We start from the raw sequence: 21237 nt of genomic DNA, 5'->3' as shown, positions 1-21237 counted from the left end.
AGTCTGGAGATAATTTGCAGGAAATTAGGCCCAAGGGTCATGGGGATGTGCTGATTACAATGTCCCTGATTCCCATTTTAGGGGTAGAAAGAGAAGGGGACTGCTGTATTTTCAGAGAGGCATGCAATAGAGCATATCCATGTGCTCTTTCTGGAGGGAGAGCGACATAATAGAAGCTCTGCTGCCATTAGTTCCCTGCCCACTAATTGGTTGACACTAATTGGTTCTCATAACAAGTTCAGCTGCTCGGTAGAAGCTCTAAATGGCTGGGAAGAGGTTGTATTTCTGAGACTCCCAGAATGGGACCCACAAAGGGGAGAGGCTATGAACCAGCCCCTAACGTCCCTGGAGTTCTATCCCCAGAGCTGGGCCCATCTTAACCACTGGAACAGGTTCCATCTATTCGGCAGCTAAGGTTCCCAGTGAAAGAGGACCTAGACATACCAACTCATTCCATAGTTTACAGGGCCAGCTTTATGAGCCATACCAAATTGGGTGGATTTGAGAACCAATTCAAAGCAGCCTTGTGTTCATATCTAAGCACGATCTCCTGGAATCGCTTAATATTAAGAGGTAAGGTTCTAGAGCAGCGGTTCTCAACCTGTGGGTCGAGACCCCTTTGGGGGTCGAATGACCCTTTCACAGGGGTCGCCTAAGACCATCGGAAAACACAGATATTTACATTATGATTCATAACAGTAGCAAAATTACAGTTATGAAGTAGCAACGAAAATAATTTTATGGTTGGGGGTCACCAAAACATGAGGAACTGTATTAAAGGGTCGAGGCACTAGGAAGGTTGAGAACCACTGCTCTAGAGTAAGGTACACTTGGACTCCAAGTCTAAGTCATCCAGCCGCCCCCAGCGTGTTAGGCCATCCACCAGCGTGTTAAGTCATCCATTTGCAATTAGGGAGAATCTAAAACAGTTTTCTTATTTTCCAAATAGCAAAAAAAGAATAGTAACCTCTTCGGGTAGTTGTGAGGAATGAATGAGATGTGGAAGTGCCTGACAAGTAATCAGTATTCAATAAATTCTGTGGTTCTGAACTTCTTGATCTAAGATGGTTTCACTCTAGATGTTAGATAAGGCTCAAGATTATAATTGTTTGTCATAAGATAATTACTTCAGTTGCCCAAGCTAGAAACCTATGCTGCTTGACTCCTCCCTCACCCTCATTCACCAAGGCCAATCAGCCAGGCCTAATGGCCAGATATCTTTTATATATGTTCCCTTTTAAGGCCTCTTTATCAATCCAAGCCATTATGATATGCCCCCTATATTGCCCCCTTCATTGATCAGTTTATTCATCAAAGACATGCACACAATTAGACAGTTAGAGCTCATCGTATGAGATGACCAGTATTCCCATAAGAAACAAAATGATGTGGTTCTGGTCAATGTACCATTTAGACCAAGCATGTCAAACGCAAAGGCTAACATGGGCCCGATGGCCGTGAGTTTGACATGCTTGATTTAGACTATTGAAATTGCTGAACATGACTTGAGGATCCCCTTAGCTCCTAGTGGAAGAGGCCCTTATTGATCTGGTTCCTGCCTCTCTCTCCAGCTTTCCTTCTTGATTCTCCCCCACATGGTACTTCACATGCTCATCAAACAGAATCATTTGTTGTTTGCTGGACAAGCCATGCTCTCTGTCTCTCTTTGCACATACGATTCCTTCTGCTTTTATATTTCTTGTTTCACTGAGAATTAATTGACATACAATACTGTATAAGTTTAAGGTGTACAACATAATGGTTTGACTTACATATATTGTGAAATGATTACCACAATAACTTTAGTTAACATCCATTTTCTCATATAGATTAAAAAAATATTTTTCTTGTGATGAGAACTATTAGGATCTATTCTCTTAACAACTGCTTTTACTACCTTTCACCTTCTTCACTTGGGAAAATCCTTCTAGTCCTTTGGACTCAGCTAAGATTTTACTTCCTCTGGGAAGCCCCTCTGGCTTTACTGACCTCCCCCCATCCCTCCACACACACACACCACCACAACCACCACACCTCAAGGATAGATAAGGTGCCCCTCCCCCAAGCTCCCAGGAAATCCCTTTTAATTCTTTCATAGCACTTGTCACTCAGTGTTCATCAACTTCTTTACTTGTTAGTCTTCCCGGTAGATGGTGAGCCCCTTGAGGACAAAGATACCTTTTAATGCCTTTTTGCTTACTGCACTCAGAGTGGTTCCTAGCACAGGAAGGGGTGCTGCTAGCCATGCCTCAAGATATCACTGACCTTGGGGAAGAGCACACAGCTCTAGAATTTCTGCACAGGGCTGCCTTCTTTTTTTATTTATATATTTTATTGATTTTTTACAGAGAGGAAGGGAGAGGGAGAGAGAGTTAGAAACATCGATGAGAGAGAAACATCAATCAGCTGCCTCCTGCACACCCCCTACTGGGGATGTGCCTGCAACCAAGGTACTTGCCCTTGACCGGAATCGAACCTGGGATCCTTGAGTCCGCAGGCTGACGCTCTATCCACTGAGCCAAACCAGTTAGGGCAGGGCTGCCTTCTTGAGCTGCCTTAGAGCCTCTGCTTATTTTAACCAGAGGTCAGTGGACAACCGTGACCACTGTGAGTTTATAGCCCCAAATACTTCTCCAAGGCAGTGCAATCGGACTGGACTGATTTGAGGTGCATTTCAGTGTTTGTGATGCTAGGTCTATTTTGAATTTACCCTTATTTCTGGGGCACAGGCAAATGGAAGCCTGAGGAGTTTTCCAGGTTCCCTTGTCAGCACAGTGAGATTGGTGAGGTCTGCTTAAGTCCTTAGCCTCTTATCAGTCGCTTTCCTCTCAGCTGCTCAGCGTGGCTCCATGCTGCTTACAAAGAGACAAATGTTTTGAGACCAGAAGCATCTCAGATAGTCACCTTCGCTTTTTTGTGCTCCCTTTTCCCTTGATCCCTTTATTCCTGGCTCCCTTGTCTCCCCTCCTAAACTGACTGAGCTGGCAAATTCCTTTAAGGGGAAGCAGCATGGAAAGCCAGGCTTACTTCAAGGAGTTTCTTCTTATTTTCTGAGACCTTGGTCCCTCAAGTCCTGGCTTCTTCTAAAGCCTTTGGTCATTTTTAGAGTTTAGTTTTGGTATTGCTTGCTTGTTTGTTTGTCAGTGGGAGGTTTGACCTGCTGCAAATTAATCTGATGCAGCTGACACTGCTGAAAATAAAGTCAGTTGTTTCTCTTAAAAAAAAAAAAAAATTCTGGTTTCCCTGGACGGGTGGCTCAGTTGGTTGGAGCGTCATCCCATACATCAAAAGATTGCGGGTTTGATTCCTCGGTGCAATGCTCATGAGAGGCAGGCCATTGATGTTTCTCTCTCTCTCTCTCTCTCTCTCTCTCCCCCCACCCCCCTCTCTCTAAAATCAATAAAAGCATATCTTCAGGTGAGGATTTAAAAAAATTCCACTTAAAGGTGGTTTTCATCTACAGAATTATGGATGAGTTTTAAGATGATAGAAATTTATCTAAATTATTATATATATATATATCTATATATCTATATATATATAAAAGTCTAATATGCTAAGTGTCCAACCATCCAACCAGTTGCTATGATGCTCACTGACCACCAGGCAGCAGATGCTCAACGCAGGAGCTGCCAAGCTGCAGTGACTTGGCAGCAGCAGTTCTCGGTTCTCGGGTGATGCACCCCAAAACCAGAGAGGAGGGAGGCTGATTTCTCGTGCGGCTGTGTGATTCCACCTTCGGCCATGGGTTATGTTGTTGCTGGGGCACTGTTGGCCCCAAATCTGGTTTACTGCACACTTGCATTTGTGTTCCACACCCTGTACGAAAGCAACTTTGCAGAGTGCCCTCTTGCACGCTGGGACCCCTCAGGGGATGTCGGAAATCCAGTTTTTCTGATCCCCGAAGGCCAAGCTGAGGAACGCCCCCTGCTGGAGGGACCTCGCTCCCTCCGCAGACACCATGTAGGGACCATGGGAGGTTGGCTCCAGGGAGTGTCCAGCTGTCTCTCCCAGTCCCGCTCCGCAGGCCACCTTTTCATTAATTTCCTTTCAATGTGCACGAATCTGTGCACTGGGTCACTAGTATAATAATAAAGAGTCATTATGAATCAAATTCAACTATATACACTTAGGAGTTAGAAGGAGAAAACAACCATTTAAATAGTATGGGCAATTCTGCTTAATAAACCATCCTACTTACTAATGGTGTGCTCCAGAAGAAATGGGAGATGGGAGACATGAGCCTTACGTTCTCTACGTCAGCTCCAGTGCAAGCTACTTGCCACATTGACTGTGATTCTGGAATAAAAGACACAGTACATTGTTTGTCTAAGAGCCAGCTACCTTAGCTGAATAAATGGCGACTTATTTCTGTACAGGTTGCAATGGTCATGTTGGACTTTGAGAAATAGTATCTCAGTCTCCAAAATGATACCTTTATAAGAGATTTTCTTTTTTTTAAAAAAAATATTTTATTCATTTTTTTTTTTACAGAGAGGAAGGGAGAGGGATAGATAGTTAGAAACATCAATGAGAGAGAAACATCAATCAGCTACCTCCTGCACATTTCCTATTGGGGATGTGCCTGCAACCCATGTACATGCCCTTGACCGGAATTGAACCTGGGACCTTTCAGTCCGCAGGCCGATGCTCTATCCATTGAGCCAAACTGGTTAGGGCTATAAGAGATTTTCTATGCTATTTTGAATTCTATTCAATTTTCACCTTGCTTGCTAACTCTCAAGGTCTGTGTCTGTGTCAAGTTTAACTCAACCCATGGGGCGCCCATTTTTCTGCTCTAATTAACTCACAGGCCCAGGGCGGAGGAAAATAACCTTCATGGGAGAAGGGGCGTCATGCCCTTCGAGAAGTTCGGGAGGGGGAGCCACCATCAGAAATAAAAGAGGACAAAAATCTAGAGGCACTTCCTATTTCCATGTCAACATGGAGTCTGGAACTGAAAAAAATGCCACTGAAAGATACCGTATTCTTTCGTTTCCACGTTGATCTGTTTGATATCTTCAGCATCTTGTCCTTGGGTGATTGAACTGGAAAGGGCATCTCCGGATGAAAGGAGAGCCTCTAGGGCTGGGAAGTGGCAGCAATGAGTGTCTGGGATTCACTGTGAGAGAAACGGTAGGCAGGGAACCCTCAGCAGGATGCTGGGCTTCATCCAGTTTTTTCTTAAGATTTGTGGATAGCCATCGCCAGTTTGGCTCAGTGGATAGAGTGTCAGCCTGAGGACTGAAGAGTTCCAGGTTTAATTCTGGTCAAAGGCATGTACCTTGGTTGCAGGCTCAATCCCTGGCTGTGGTTGGGGCATGTGCAGGACGCAACCAATTGATGTGATAGATGTTTTTCTCTCTCTCCCTCTTTTCCACTCTCTCTAAAAATCAATGGAAAACCCGGCTGACATGGCTCAGTGGTTGAGTCGACCTATGAACCAGGAGGTCACGGTTCAATTCCATTCAAGGTACATGCCCAGGTTGCAGGGTCTATCCCCAGTGTGTGTGTGTGTGTGTGTGTGTGTGTGTGTGTGTGTGTGTGTGTAGGAGGCAACCAACCCATGATTCTCTCATTGATGTTTCTATCTCTCTCCTTTTCCTTTCCTCTCTGAAATCAATAAAAATATATATATATTTAAAAATAAATAAATAAAATAAAAATATCATTGGGTGAGGATTAACATAAAACAAAAAGGATTTGTGGACATATATTTTAATGGCATAAAAATTCGCTTAAAAAATAAAATTTGATAAGCTGTTTCAGATGGGAGTGAGACCCAATGCATAATGCAAATGAGAAATGTGCTTTCCTCTGAGAGAGAGATGGGGGAATACTGAAAGGGGGGGGGGGGGGAGGAGAGGGTTGGATGGAGGAGACAGGGGAAAAGAGCCAGCCAGGCAGAGAGGCCGGGACCAGGTGTGGAAGATTCTGTGCTACTCCATGCTAGGGATGCCGGTGGATGTGGGGGCCAGATATGGCGGGTATCTCCCTTTTCCGCGTCCAGCATGGAAAGAGAGATGAACGAACTGGTTCTAAGTGGAGGCAGCCAGGGATTGAGAAATAAAAGAAAGAAAGAAGACGCAGAAATAGATTTAAAAGCTGGGAGCCAGGTGGGACGCCATTCTCTCTGATGGAGAGGCAGGATGACGACTGAGCATACCAGCACATTTATTTTATATCCCCAAATACCAGGAAGTAACACCAAAACTTAGGATCAAAGGAGCTTATTTGTATTCTTAAGTAGGCCAGAGCATTCCTGGAGGTTGACTGGATTTACATATCTAGACCCGCCCCTGCTGACACCTGGGCTGATATGAAGGCCAAGCTGATTACACTTTCTGCCATCTTGGGAAAATGTGTATCCGAGACGCAGCTCTGCCACTGGTCTCGGACTCAGCTGACAGCAATTTAAAGAAATGCCCATGTGGAGAGAAACCAAGATGGCAGCATAGGTTAAACACCTAACCTGCAGCCGGGCACAACAATTTCAAAAATACAACTAGAGGTCAGAACGGACATCGTCCAGAACCACAGGAGAGCTGGCGGACTGAAATGCCCACAGCTGGGGGGAAGGAGAAGGCCACGGGGACAGTCGGGGAAGCCGTAAAAGCCTGAGGTATGGAGAAACGGGCGGAGACACGAGCACACGCGCCTGCGGGGAGGATGGAACCAGAGAGGAGGGGGCGGCTGATGACCTGGCCGGAGTTCACTGGCAGGAAGGAGATAAAGTCTCCGGAGTGCGCTGAGCACCGGCTCCGATTGCACTGAACCCCATTCCGGGCGAAACCCTGGGAAACTCACTCACTTTCGCAACTCCGCCGCCCCCGCAGGCCGCCCGGCCCGGGACGCTGGGGACGCCGCCGCAGCGGCGGCGCCCGGAGCCCGGCGGCCTCCCAGCACCCGTCCCCGCCGCGCAGCCCCCGCGCGCCCTGCACACTGGACGGAGGCCCGGGCGCCCTCTCCCTGCACCTCCCGGCGGCGCTAGACTTCAGTAGAGTTGACTGAATTCAAGGGATTAAGAAATATAAATTGGGGGGACGCCGCGGCGGCGACGTCCGGAACACGGCGATGGCGGTGCCTGGAGCTCGGCGGCCGCCCAGCACCCGTCCCAGCTGCGCGGCCCTCGCGCGCCTGGTTCTGCGGGACGCGCGCACCGCGCACCGGACGGAGGCCCGGGCGCCCTCTCCGTGCACCTCCCGGCGGCGCTAGACTTCAGTAGAGTTGACTGAATTCAAGGGATTAAGAAGTATAAATTGGGGGGACGCCGCGGCGGCGACGTCCGGAACACGGCGATGGCGGTGCCTGGAGCTCAGCGGCCGCCCAGCGCCCGTCCCAGCCGCGCGGCCCTCGCGCGCCTGGTTCCGCGGGACGCGCGCACCGCGCACCGGACGGAGGCCCGGGCGCCCTTTCCGTGCACCTCCCGGCGGCGCTAGACTTCAGTAGAGTTGACTGAAATGAAGGGATTAAGAAGTACAAATTGAGAAGTTTGAAAAAGATGGCGGCGGAGGTTAAAGGCTGTTCTGTTGCCTTGCACCCAGCGAAATCGGAGGGGATGAGGTGTGGAGGTGCATGGGTCTGGCTGGTGGCGGGGGAAAGGGGCTTTTGTTCCAAACCTAAGGGAGATTAGCTCTCCATCACCCTGAAACCCATCTTCTGGCGAACCCCGGGAGACCCAGATGCCTGCGGGGAGAGGCGGGACTCTTGCAGAGGTGCGCCCAGCAATCAGTGTTTGCTGCGCTGGAGTGCGGAACGAGGGGACTTAGATACATGGAAGGCAGAAGGACCAGACTCACAGCCATCGAGGCTCGCCGCACCATGGCCTGTTGGCGCCCTGAGACCCCGCCCCACCCTGGGACCCGCCCCGCACGTTTTGAAGACCTGCCCCGAAAGTCTTGCAGGCACACCTGCGCCCCAAGCAATGGCTTATGCATGTGGGTGGCCTGCCCTCTGGCAGCGGACCAGATGATCTGCTGTTCTAGTCGGACTGCCCCAGGGCCACTCAGACAGGAGGAAGAAACTACAGTTTTTGCTGTAATCCTTGCTGAGTGCCTAAGGCAGTAGCTGATCTACACCCCATTGGAGACCCAGAAACGAGGGCATCTAGTGGTCTGTGGGAGATGACACCAGATTTCAACCACGTGCATAAGGGACACATTCAACGGGAATATTCAGTGAGCGCCAAAGCTTTGCTGCACCAAGACCCGGCCCATAAACGTGTCTCCTGCACAGCAACTCTTCCTTTATAGACAAAGAGAGCCCCCCCCAGTGACACCAACAACAATCAAGACTTAACTATACAAAGGAGGACCAAGATGGAGGCATAGGGCGGAAGCCTGATTGTTGCCTACCACAACAACTTTGAGACTACGACAAGAGAGCAGAGCAGACACCATCCAAGACCACCATAGGGCTGGCTGAGTAGATGCTCTACAACTAGAATAAAAGAGGGGTATGTGGGATGATGCTGATGCCGGTGACCCAAAGACCACACTTTAAGAACTACAGCTCAGGCGACACAAAAGAACTATGGCTCAGGCGATACAACAGCGGCCTGGAACGTGCTCGGCGCAGTTCCCCAGGCGGTCTCCGGCTGAGGGGACGGCTCCACTGGCAGCCAAGCACGGACAGACGAGCCCCTATGAGACATGGGGTGGGAGACTCCGCGCTTGCTGACCTCTGAGTCCGTCAAGAATCTCAACGCCCCGGAAGCGGCCAGGTGCGCATGCTCGGCGACCGGCCACCGATGCAGACCCAAGGGCCGACGCAACGACGCCAGACTGGCCCACCGCCATGCACCGGGTGCACCGGAGCTTCGCCGAGCCACCGCCCGACGAGTTCTGCAGCAGCCATACTGGAGCTCCGGAAGGATGGCCAGGGGAATTGCGGAGGGGGGTTGACCGGCAGGAATTGGGATCGGGAAGACGGGGCCCCGCTGAGACCCGGGTGCGGGCGGGGTTGCGCGCCTCTGGGCTCGGGTGTGGTCACACGCCTCTGGGTATAAGTGAGGCCTCACGTCCCTGGGTCTAGGTGAGGCCACATGCCCCTGGGTCCAGGTGAGGCCGGACTCCGGGACCGGGTGAGGCCAAGTGCCCCTGGACCCGGATGACGCTGGATCCCGTGCCCGGGCGAGGCCAAGCGCCCCTGGGTCTGGGAGAGCCCACACACCCCTGGGTCCAGGCGAGACCATGTGTCCCTGGATCCGGGTGAGGCCGCGTGCACCTAGGCCCGGGTGAGCCCAAGTGGCCCTGGGTCTGGGAGAGGCCAAGCGTCCCTGGGTCCGGGTGAGACCATGTGTCCCTGGATCCGGGTGAGGCCTCGGGCACCTAGGCCCGGGTGAGGCCACGTGCCCCTGGGTCTGGGAGAGGCCAAGCGTTCCTGGGTCCGGGTGAGACCATGTGTCCCAGGATCTGGGTGAGGCCTCGTGCACCTAGGCCCGGGTGAGCCCAAGTGGCCCTGGGTCGGGGAGAGGCCAAGCATCCCTGGGTCCGGGTGAGACCATGTGTCCCTGGATCCGGGTGAGGCCTCGTGCACCTAGGCCCGGGTGAGCCCAAGTGGCCCTGGGTCTGGGAGAGGCCAAGCATCCCTGGGTCCGGGTGAGACCATGTGTCCCTGGATCCGGGTGAGGCCTCGTGCACCTAGGCCCGGGTGAGCCCAAGTGGCCCTGGGTCTGGGAGAGGCCAAGCGTCCCTGGGTCCGGGTGAGACCATGTGTCCCTGGATCCGGGTGAGGCCTCGTGCACCTAGGCCCGGGTGAGCCCAAGTGGCCCTGGGTCGGGGAGAGGCCAAGCGTCCCTGGGTCCGGGTGAGACCATGTGTCCCTGGATCCGGGTGAGGCCTCGTGCACCTAGGCCCGGGTGAGCCCAAGTGGCCCTGGGTCTGGGAGAGGCCAAGCGTCCCTGGGTCCGGGTGAGACCATGTGTCCCTGGATCCGGGTGAGGCCTCGTGCACCTAGGCCCGGGTGAGCCCAAGTGGCCCTGGGTCTGGGAGAGGCCAAGCGTCCCTGGGTCCGGGTGAGACCATGCGTCCCTGGATCTGGGTGAGGCCGCGTGCACCTAGGCCCGGGTGAGCCCAAGTGGCCCTGGGTCTGGGAGTGGCCAAACGTTCCTGGGTCTGGGTGAGACCATGTGTCCCTGGATCCGGGTGAGGCCTCGTGCACCTAGGCCCGGGTGAGCCCAAGTGGCCCTGGGTCGGGGAGAGGCCAAGCGTCCCTGGGTCCGGGTGAGACCATGTGTCCCTGGATCCGGGTGAGGCCTCGTGCACCTAGGCCCGGGTGGGCCCAAGTGGCCCTGGGTCTGGGAGAGGCCAAGCGTCCCTGGGTCCGGGTGAGACCATGTGTCCCTGGATCCGGGTGAGGCCTCGTGCACCTAGGCCCGGGTGAGCCCAAGTGGCCCTGGGTCTGGGAGAGGCCAAGCATCTCTGGGTCCGGGTGAGACCATGTGTCCCTGGATCCGGGTGAGGCCTCATGCACCTAGGCCCGGGTGAGCCCACGTGGCCCTGGGTCGGGGAGAGGCCAAGCGTCCCTGGGTCCGGGTGAGACCATGTGTCCCTGGATCCGGGTGAGGCCTCGTGCACCTAGGCCCGGGTGAGCCCAAGTGGCCCTGGGTCTGGGAGAGGCCAAGCGTCCCTGGGTCCGGGTGAGACCATGTGTCCCTGGATCCGGGTGAGGCCTCGTGCACCTAGGCCCGGGTGAGCCCAAGTGGCCCTGGGTCTGGGAGAGGCCAAGTGTCCCTGGGTCCGGGTGAGACCATGCGTCCCTGTATCTGGGTGAGGCCTCGTGCACCTAGGCCCGGGTGAGCCCAAGTGGCCCTGGGTCTGGGAGTGGCCAAACGTTCCTGGGTCTGGGTGAGACCATGTGTCCCTGGATCCGGGTGAGGCCTCGTGCACCTAGGCCCGGGTGAGCCCAAGTGGCCCTGGGTCGGGGAGAGGCCAAGCGTCCCTGGGTCCGGGTGAGACCATGTGTCCCTGGATCCGGATGAGGCCTCGTGCACCTAGGCCCGGGTGAGCCCAAGTGGCCCTGGGTCTGGGAGAGGCCAAGCGTCCCTGGGTCCGGGTGAGACCATGTGTCCCTGGATCCGGGTGAGGCCTCGTGCACCTAGGCCCGGGTGAGCCCAAGTGGCCCTGGGTCTGGGAGAGGCCAAGCATCTCTGGGTCCGGGTGAGACCATGTGTCCCAGGATCCGGGTGAGGCCTCGTGCACCTAGGCCCGGGTGAGCCCAAGTGGCCCTGGGTCTGGGAGAGGCCTAGCGTCCCTGGGTCCGGGTGAGACCATGTGTCCCTGGATCCGGGTGAGGCCTCGTGCACCTAGGCCCGGGTGAGCCCAAGTGGCCCTGGGTCTGGGAGAGGCCAAGCGTCCCTGGGTCCGGGTGAGACCATGCGTCCCTGGATCTGGGTGAGGCCTCGTGCACCTAGGCCCGGGTGAGCCCAAGTGGCCCTGGGTCTGGGAGTGGCCAAACGTTCCTGGGTCTGGGTGAGACCATGTGTCCCTGGATCCGGGTGAGGCCTCGTGCACCTAGGCCAGGGTGAGCCCAAGTGGCCCTGGGTCGGGGAGAGGCCAAGCGTCCCTGGGTCCGGGTGAGACCATGTGTCCCTGGATCCGGGTGAGGCCTCGTGCACCTAGGCCCGGGTGAGCCCAAGTGGCCCTGGGTCTGGGAGAGGCCAAGCATCTCTGGGTCCGGGTGAGACCATGTGTCCCTGGATCCGGGTGAGGCCTCATGCACCTAGGCCCGGGTGAGCCCAAGTGGCCCTGGGTCTGGGAGAGGCCAAGCGTCCCTGGGTCCGGGTGAGACCATGTGTCCCTGGATCCGGGTGAAGCCTCGTGCACCTAGGCCCGGGTGAGCCCAAGTGGCCCTGGATCTGGGAGAGGCCAAGCGTCCCTGGGTCCGGGTGAGACCATGTGTCCCTGGATCCGGGTGAGGCCTCGTGCACCTAGGCCCGGGTGAGCCCAAGTGGCCCTGGGTCTGGGAGAGGCCAAGTGTCCCTGGGTTCGGGTGAGACCATGCGTCCCTGGATCTGGGTGAGGCCTCGTGCACCTAGGCCCGGGTGAGCCCAAGTGGCCCTGGGTCTGGGAGTGGCCAAACGTTCCTGGGTCTGGGTGAGACCATGTGTCCCTGGATCCGGGTGAGGCCTCGTGCACCTAGGCCCGGGTGAGCCCAAGTGGCCCTGGGTCTGGGAGAGGCCAAGCGTCCCTGGGTCCGGGTGAGACCATATGTCCCTGGATCCGGGTGAGGCCTCGTGCACCTAGGCCCGGGTGAGCCCAAGTGGCCCTGGGTCTGGGAGAGGCCAAGCGTCCCTGGGTCCGGGTGAGACCATGTGTCCCTGGATCCGGGTGAGGCCTCGTGCACCTAGGCCCGGGTGAGCCCAAGTGGCCCTGGGTCTGGGAGAGGCCAAGCATCTCTGGGTCCGGGTGAGACCATGTGTCCCAGGATCCGGGTGAGGCCTCGTGCACCTAGGCCCGGGTGAGCCCAAGTGGCCCTGGGTCGGGGAGAGGCCAAACGTTCCTGGGTCCGGGTGAGACCATGTGTCCCTGGATCTGGGTGAGGCCTCGTGAACCTAGGCCCGGGTGAGGCCACGTGCCCCTGGGTCTGGGAGAGGCCAAGCGTCCCTGGGTCCGGGTGAGACCATGCGTCCCTGGATCCGGATGAGGCCTCGTGCACCTAGGCCCGGGTGAGCCTAAGTGGCCCTGGGTCTGGGAGAGGCCAAGCGTCCCTGGGTCCGGGAGAGACCATGTGTCCCTGGATCCAGGTGAGGCCTTGTGCAACTAAGCCCGGGTGAGGCCACGTGCCCCTGGGTCTGGGAGAGGCCAAGCGTCCCTGGGTACGGGGGAAGCCAGATCCTGGGTCCGGGTGAGGCCGTGCGCCCCTGGATCCATCCGGGTGAGGCTGGGTCCCAGGCCCGGGTGAGACCACACGCCCCTTGGGTATGGGTGAGGCCACGTGCCCCTTAGTCCAGGTGACGCCGTGCCCCTGGGTTCGGCCGAGACCAAACCAGAGGGAGTCGGACCTCCATTACCACCATTTGTCCACCATCCAGAGCTGAGGGGTCAGCGCTGACATGTACACATAAGGAACTACTGGACATCGAAATTGGGTCTCAAAAGAACTGTTGTTCCGGGGAAGCTCGCTACATATTGATTCATTTGCCTGTCAGCATAAATATTATTGCTCGTCTCACATTCAGTTCTTATTAGTATATATCTAGTGACATTTGATCTCGTTCATCTAGAGGAAATGATGAACAACATAGACTGAGGAACAAGAACAGAACCAGAAGCAAGGAGGCATCGATCGGACTATCGGGCCTCAGAGGGAGGATAGGGGAGGGTAGGGGGAGGGTGGGGGGGAGGGGGAGAGTTCAACCAAAGGACCTGTATGCATGCACATAAGCCTATCCAACGGTTAAGTTCAACAGGGAATTGGGGCATGCGTGGGGAGAGGGGTGGGATGGGAATGGGGGGATGAGGACAAATATGTGACACCTTAATCAATAAAGAAATTAAAAAAAAAAAAAAAAAAAAAAAAAAGAAATGCCCATGTGCCTTCCCAGGCGGCCCTCTACAGGTGGAGGCTTTTATAAAGAATCATGTTCTGCCGAAACCGGTTTGGCTCAGTGGATAGAGCGTCGGTCTGCGGACTGGAAGGTCCGGGGTTCGATTCCGGTCAAGGGCATGTACCTTGGTTGCGAGCACATCCCCAGTGGGGGGTGTGCAGGAGGTAGCTGGTCGATGTTTCTCTCTCATTGACGTTTCTAGCTCTCTATCCCTCTCTCTTCCTCTCTGTAAAAATCAATAAAATATATTAAAAAAAAAAAATAAAGAATCATGTTCTACCATATCCCCTTTAAAGGGCTGTCACAACAAGTACCACAAACTGGGTGGCTTAAACAACAGAAATGTGTCGTTTCACAGTTCTGGAGGCTGGACGTCCGAGACTAAGGTATCAGTAGGGTTGGTTCCTTCTGAGGGCTTCAAGGAAGGATCTATTTCATGCTTTCCCCCAGCTTTTAGTAATTTGCTGAAAATCTTTGCCATTCCTTAGCTTGCAGAAGCACCCCCTCATCTCAGCTTTCATTTTCACATGACATTCTGGCTGTGTGTGTGGGTCTGCATCTAACTTAATGTGTCCCTATAAAAATTTCCCCTTTTTATAAGGTCACCAGTCATATTAGATTAGAGCCCACCCTAATGACCTCATTTTAACCTGACTACTCCCGTAAATAACCTATCTCCACATGAGCTCTATTATGTGGTGCTGGGGGTTAGGACTCCAACATTTTTTCTGGTGGGAGTGGGAGTGGAGACACAATTCAACCCATAACAGCCTTCCTCTTGCTCCTCACCGAATCACCTGTTGAGCTGGATTCCCTCCGAACTCCCACAGTGAGGGCCGCGTGCAACCATAGGTAACATGTGCACAAGCAAGAGCTCAGGGGCTGGGGGGCCAGGGGCTCACAGAAAACTTGAGGAAGGGTTTCGCATGTCCACTGGCCATCCACTCGGGGTTATAGACAACTTCTCAGAACATTCCGTTGAAAGCACGTGTCAATTCACAATCTTGCTGCACGTGGAAAGGCCTCCACTAGGCCAATTCAAAAATTTGCTCCTGGCAGGGGCATCTTATGGCAAAAGAGACTGGTTAGATCCTTATTAGGATAAGATACAAGAGGAAAAGAAAAGGAAGATTTTTTTTGGTTAAACAACTGACTAAACACAAAGACAATTGATGGTAGGAAAAGCGCCTGTGAGGATGTCACTGGAACTGAGCTCTGAAGGGTGAAGAGCAAGCTCTGCAGAAGACACTCTAGGCAGAGATAACAGCAAATGCAAAGACCCCCACATAGCAAAGACTTGACAGAAAGGTGGCCAGTGTGGATGGAGGACAGGGAGACAGAAGGAGATGGACTGAGGTGAAAGAAAAGAGAGGCAGGAATGCACAGGGCCTCGAGGAGTCTGAATTTTGTAGGAGGGGGTGACTCCCATCTCTTAGACCAGTGATGGCGAACCTAGTAGGTAGGAACCTAGAACCTAGAACGCCAGGTAGGAAGTTGGGTGATTAGATTCCCAGAACAAAGCTTAATCTCATTAAAGTTGACCAGAAAATGAAGGTAAGCATTTTATCATTCCTCGGCCAGATTTAAAATGTTTTTTTCTCTTGTAGGGGTTCTAACCTATTTGGCCCCAGTTGACAGCTGGGCCGTATTCTAAGCATCTCAGGCTCCAATGGCACCCCTCTCACAGGCACTTCTTCACCTCCTCTGCCTTGGCGTCTGCTCCGAGCTCATGTCCTTCATAGTTCACAGGAGCAGCTCCTGCCCAGCCTTCCTCACATTCTAACAGTGATGGGCAACCTTTTGAGCTTGGTGCGTCAAACTTCGCCAAAAAACTGAGCATAACTCGGGTAGTGTGTCACTTTGAGGAAAAAACTAACTCCAAGACTCTAGTCGCAAATGTTTCATCCTCAGGAGCAGCAAATGTTTCATCCTCGGCATGCGGCCGCGTGTCATCAGAAATGGCTACGCGTGTCAGTGCTGACACGCGTGTCATAGGTTCGCCATCACTGGTCTAAGAGATGGGAGTCACCCCCTCCTACAAAATTCAGACTCCTCCGAGGCCCTGTGCATTCCTGCCTCTCTTTTCTTTCACCTCAGTCCATCTCCTTCTGTCTCCCTGTCCTCCATCCACACTGGCCACCTTTCTGTCAAGTCTTTGTTATGTGGGGGTCTTTGCACTTGCTGTTATCTCTGCCTAGAGTGTCTTCCGCAGAGCTTGCTCCTCACCCTTCAGAGCTCAGTTCCAGTGACATCCTCACAGGCGCTTTTCCTATCCAAATAGCCCTCCATCCTTTTATTCTGTTGACTTTCTTCACCCATCATCTCCCTTTATCTTATTCTTTTCTCTTGCCTGCTCCTCTACATCCAAACCTGTAGAGAGTTTTTATGAGTTTATTTGAGCCAAACTGACTACAATTGCTGGGAAGCAAAATCTCAACGGATTGAGAAAATGCTCCGATAAATGGCAGTTTTGCACCTTATTTTATACCTTAGAATCAAAGGAAGACATGAGGGGGCTATGCGAAATCCCTTGATTGTAGATAAGGGAGGCAAGAGAAAGCAAAGCAGGAACATCTCTGAGATTAAAAGTAAAATGAATAGACACATATTTCCTTTGCGTTGGTAGGGATAGGATAGTTACCATGCACATTTACCGCACAAAGAGATGGTATGTGGAGGAACAAGGTAACAATGAGAGGTTCTGTTGTCTCATGATCTGGTGGGAGATGGTGCCCTGAAGGATTTGGCAAAAGGGGACTGCTCTGACATTGCAAAGGTATGTCATCTGTTAGTATAGGTGCAAAAAAGACAATAGGAGGGTTCAGTTAAGGGGAACACTGACCTTTGTGAAGGAAGATAACAGGCTAACATGACTACCCACCATGGCTCACCTTTAGTGAGGAAGTTTAATTTCAGACCATCCGATGTCTGAGTTTGTAAGGATCACCCAGCAAGCCTCCCCTGCGCTTGTCAGGTTTAGTATGTGGCTCCTTTTTTTGTCCACATGGGCAAGGAACTTGTCTGTTCACTATAGTTTCCAAGTGTCTGGCACATAAAATGGATGCTCAATAAATTGTTGGTGAAGCTTTAATAAACATATGTTAGTGAATGTTGAATAAATATATGGAGAAACTGTGGCTCAGAGTAGTTGAGTACTTTGCATAAGATCACACAGCATTAAGTGGTGGAATGGGGAAACTAGTTGGACTCACTCCACAGCCTCTAACTCTTTTCACTCTTCCTCCTTGCCTTGTTTATCTCTTAATCCTGTAGGTCCCACCCTACTTTGTAGGCCTGACCACATACGTGCTAACTTCCCTCTACCCAGAGGTCACACATTTCTTCTGATGCTGTGGGTCCCTGGGCAGCCTTTTGATGCCCAATTTGCTGTGAGCTGGTTGCTCTTCCTTCCAAAACACAAGATACTCACAGGGCAACCCCAAACATCTCTTCTTCCCCACTGTAGAAGCCTTTCATTCCACTCTCCTGCAAAAAACAGTCATTCTAGCCCTCCTCTGGGCCTCCTCTAGGAGCTGCTGTGCCATCCCTGCTTCTCTAAGCTAGGACTTTCAGTCACAGGTTGCTTCATCTTATTTCCTCTCAGCTTCTCTAAAACACAAATAAATCAATAACCTATTCTATCTTTCCTCTTCATTAGCCTCTTCCCTGCAGGGTTTCAGGCCCAGGGCCCTGCTCACACCTGCCTGGTCCTGTCCCTGACACTAGCTAACAACCCATCCCAGCTGAGAACAAGTATTAGCATATCAAAAATTCCAATTTACATTGTTATTACTCCCACTCAGCACAACACCTGAGGCTCAAATCCAAATAGATTTTGAGGCATAGGGTTTCCTGTGTTATGTTTCCATATAAGGTGCCTGGCTTGATACAGAAACACAAACCCTGTGGCAAAATCTCCCCAACCTTTCTCTGTAAACTCCACCCCAGATATGAAGAACACAGATTGGACTTGCCTGGCCTTGCCTTTTCTCAGATGTTAGTTCAGGACAAGTCTAAAATTAGCCCCACCCCCTCCTGGTGCTAAAACTCAGCTGGAGCTGGAGCAACAGGGGGCCAGTTACTTTTAGAAACTGGCCCACTGGGGCTTAGAGCTGAGCAACAGAAACAGGTGATGGAAACTGGGCCCAAAACCTGCATGGTAGGAAAGAAGAGCCAGATCAAGTTCAGGAGCTGAGATCAAAATGTCAGATCCAGGGTCCAGGGCTGCAAATCCAGACTGATGTCATGGTCACGGGCAGACCGAGGAGAACAAGCACAAAAGCAAGCTGCGCGTAGCTGACTCTGCACGTGGAGGTAGGGTGGGAGTTGGGGGAGAAGGGGGGCGTGCAGGGAGGGAAGGAGAGAATGGCTATTAGGTACTCACTGTGTGCCAGTTGCTTTATATATGGTGTCTCATTGAGTCTCGTAGGTTCTCTTATACTGTTAGATAGATGGAATGCCAGAGATGTTCAGTAACTTAGCCAATGTCACACAACCAGTAAATGGCAAAGCAGGGATTCAACCCATAGCCTGTTTATCATAATGCCTGGCACTTTCCTCTATGCTGCCTTTACAGTAGCAGGAAGGGACATTTCAGATCCACCCACAGCCCAGGGGGATGAGCCATCAAGTTGCCTCACTGATATTTCTCACCCTGGGTCATACTCCAAGTCCCTGGGGCACTCTGACAAGAACAACAATGCTTGAACATCATCACCACCCCCACCCCCCTTTCTAAGTTAACTGTTCTGGGGCAGGGCCTAAGAATAGGTATTTTACAATCTCCTGGGAGCTTCTGTTGTGCCACCTGGGTAAAAAAAACTAGGCTCAGTGCTGTGTTGCTGATCAGTTCCCCTGGGACAAGGTGGAGAGATAGGAGAAATGGGTGATGGTAGATATTTGTGCCCCAGTCACCTGGGTTCCACACCCGCCAGGCAGGCCGCCTGACCAGCAATGGGACAATTTTGCAGCAATTTGTAGTTGAGGGTGGTCTTCTCAAATTCTAAAGTCAGACTTGAAAAACAGCATTAAAACTGAAAGGTCAAATGTTAGACAGACTCCAGAGCAAGGACGATGGGCCAGATACAGAAACTAAAAAAGTAAATAGCTGAAATAAAAATTCAATGGATGTTCTTAAGAAGCACAAGGGAGATGAAAGAAGGAAAAGTCAATGAATTCGTAGATCAGCAGAAATGATCCAAACGATATTTGCAATAATACCAAAAGGTCTATATATTATAATTAAAGTCCCAGGAGTAGAGGAGAGAAAGAATGACACAGAAACATATTCAAATAAATAATGGATGAAAAGTTCATAAATTTGGTAAAAGACAGATTTCAGACTCTAAAACCTCAATAAACACCAAGAAAGATTAATATAAAAAAACAAACAAAATAAAAATCCTTGGGCATATCATAGTGAAAGTGCTGAAAATCAACAAAACAATGCTGAGAGAAATTAAAGATGTAAATAAATGGAGAAATTTACCAAGTTAATTGATTGAAAGATTCAGTGTTGTTAAGATGGTAATTACCAAGTTGATTTATGAATTTAGTACAATCTTAATAATAATTCTATGCTTTTTCATCAAAATTAGCATGCTGGTTCTAAAATTTCTCTAGAACTGCAAAGAACTTAGAATATTCAAGAAGTCTTGAAAAAAGAAGTCAAGGTTGTAGACTTATACTACTTGACTTCAAGGTTTACCCTAAAACTACAGTAATCAAGACAGTGTGGTACCGATATAAGTCCATTCCCACCCCTTAACCCCCCCCCCTGCATAATCAACAAACAGATTGATAGAACAGAGTAAAGAACCTAGAAATAGACCCACATTTACACATTTATTTCAACAAGGATGTCAAAGCAACCCACTGAAAAAGGAAAGTTTTTTCAACAAGTGGTATGGAAATAACTACTACACCAAATGTCATCAGAAGGATGTAAAACAACTAAAACTCTTATGCATTGTTGGTAGGAGGGGGAAATGATATGAGGTCACTAGAAAAAAAATATTTGTAAGTAAATATTGAACTCTGGTTAATAACATTTGGGAGAATCAATATCTACAACTTACTTTGGAACACAATAACAAAATTAATTAAATAAGTTACTGGATGGACAGAGGAACGGACAGAGAATCAATATGTGATCAAGAAAATACAGTAAAATGTCAATTGAAGGAACTATGTGTTGAGTATATGCATGTTAATTGTAAAATTTTTTTCAACACATCTCTAAATCTGAAAATTGTATGATAGAATGTTGAGAACAAACATTGGGATAGTTGGCAAATTTCCCATGGGAGTCCTGGCCCTGAGGAAAGATCCTGGAATCTAGCTGATGTATAGGGTGGACAAAGGAGGCTTCCGGGTCCAGAAGAAATTGGCTTTCTTTGCTCTATTCTGACTTTGGCAATGAACCTGGGGGCTAGGGCAAAATACCTGCAAGTTCCTCTTGCATTCCATAAGACCCCCCTGGCTCATGCTCTCTGCACTTGCCTTGTTTCCCGGATGGTGACTCGGCAGGTCTGTTCTAGAAATCTGGAACTAGAATGGGGCTGTCTGACACTATTTACTTTCTGCCGACTGTGTGCTGCTTTGTATACGAGGCTTTGAGGAGACTATGATGAAGTGCATAAAAATGACCCCTGTCCTTTTATTCATCTTACCATTGATGAAACTGCTTCTCTTCTACTTTTCTTGTTGACACCCTGACCAGAAGACTTACAAGTTTCCTTTTATAAGCCATGTTGACTTTTTATAATTAAAAAATATTTTAAATTTTAATTAATTAATTTTTAGAGAAAGAGAGAGAAACATTGATTTGTTGTTCCACTTACTCATTGGTTGATTCTTGTATGTGCTCTGACCAGGGATCGAACCCACAATCTTGGCATATCGGGACAATGCTCCAACCAACTGAGCTACCTGGCCAAGTTGCAATGTTGATATTTCTTAAGTCTCTGAGTTCAGACCTAGCCGGTTTAGCTCAGTGGATGGAGCATAGGCCTGTGGACTGAAGGGTCCCAGGTTTGATTCTGGTCAAGGGCATGTACCTTGGTTGCGGGCACATCCCCAGTGGGAGGTGTGCAGGAGGCAGCTGATGGATGTTTCTAACTCTCTATCCCTCTCCCTTCCTCTCTGTAAAAAAAATAAATAAAATATATATTTTTAAAAAGTCTCTGAGTTCAAAAAAGCCTTTTTAATATTGGGCCTGAATATTTCTATCTAAAAAGAAAGAGATTTTTCCTTATTTTACTCCTCTGGAGTGAAACTTGACACAAGAAGATTCCAAAGCCTCAAAATAGCTCAGCAAGAAATTGAACACATGCCTAGTGACCCAAAGTCCCCTTACAGTCTCCTGAAGCAGGGGTGAGAGGGAAAGGGCACTGGGCAAGCAAGCTCGACCCTCTGCCCCACTTCCAACAGAGGTCACACCATTACTATTCCTTGCCTTAGCACCACAGTCAGAAGTCCTGTCCAAAGTTTAGCCTAAGCACATGGCATCAAGGAGAGGCGTCTGGCCTCCTGGAAAGCTTGATGTGACCTTGAATGCCATGTTACAAATTCAATGGTCCAGCCTCACCTTTAACATACAAAAGAGAAAATTCCTCACTTAAACAGCCCCTTTCCCAAGTCTTCTTGGTGAAATGTGAGCATGTTTTGAGCTGATAGGTTAATGTGAC

This window comes from Eptesicus fuscus, chromosome 13, assembly GCF_027574615.1.
Source record: "Eptesicus fuscus isolate TK198812 chromosome 13, DD_ASM_mEF_20220401, whole genome shotgun sequence".
NCBI classification, from domain to species: domain Eukaryota; kingdom Metazoa; phylum Chordata; class Mammalia; order Chiroptera; family Vespertilionidae; genus Eptesicus; species Eptesicus fuscus.
This window is presented reverse-complemented; position numbering follows the sequence as displayed.